A 965-nucleotide genomic window follows, 5' to 3' on the forward strand; every position below is an offset into this window, starting at 1 on the left:
GGGCCTGTGGGGAGGGGGCGGAGCCAGTGGCGCTTTGCAGGAGCAGGTGGGGCGGGAGCAGGGCGGGGCCTGCGGGGCTCTACCGGACCAGGTGAGGCCTGTGGGGAGCTGGACGGAGCCAGCGGCGCTTTGCAAGGAGCAGGGCGGGGCCTGCGGGACTCTGCCTGACAAGGCGGGGCCTGTGGGGAGCTGGACAGAGCCAGCGGCGCTTTGCAGGAGCAGGGAGGGGCCTGCGAGGCTCTGCCGGGCTAGGGCGGGGCCTGCGGGGAGCAGGGCGGAGCTTGTGCGGGAGGGGGGGAGGGGCGGGACTAGAGAGAGGAAGTGAGTGTTCCAGGGGCGGGACTTCGGGGGACAGAGCATGGGAAGGGCAGAACTAGATTGGGAGTGAGCAGGATACGGGCGGGGCTTGTGGGGCAGAGCGCGTTAGGGGCAGGGCAGGAGAGAGGAAGTGAGTGGGGCGGGGGCGGGCCAGAGGGCTGGACTAGTCTGGGCTGGTTCTTTCTGAGGCGGCAGACCCGCGGGTGGCTCGGCAGCTCCTTCCTCTGAGCGCACCCGGTGGCATGCGGGCCTGCGGAGCAGGCCGGGCGCGCTGTGGTCTTGTGGCGGGCTGGGCTTCCGACCCGGTCCTGTCAGGCGCCAGCGGCTTTTCTCCGGAGGAAGCGCCTGGAGGAACGCAGGCTCTGCGCGGTCAGCTTGTCTGTGGAGAAGGCGGGGACGCGGGGCCCTGAGCGCACCGTGAGGCGACTGCAGAGGATGAGCTGAGCGGACCCTGAGGCGACTGTGGAGGACGAGCGGAGCTGAGTGGACCGTGAGGCGACTGCGGAGGACGAGCGGAGCTGAGCCAGGACGAGCGGCCTCTGGCCAGGTGCGGACGGGGCCTGGGGTGGTGCTGGTGGAGGACAGGGTGGAGCAGTGTGGCCTGCCTCTCCTGGTATGTCATTTGTGTCCTTCCTGAGGTGACTTCG

This window comes from Dipodomys ordii, unplaced genomic scaffold (assembly GCF_000151885.1).
Source record: "Dipodomys ordii isolate 6190 unplaced genomic scaffold, Dord_2.0 Scaffold287, whole genome shotgun sequence".
NCBI classification, from domain to species: Eukaryota; Metazoa; Chordata; class Mammalia; order Rodentia; family Heteromyidae; genus Dipodomys; species Dipodomys ordii.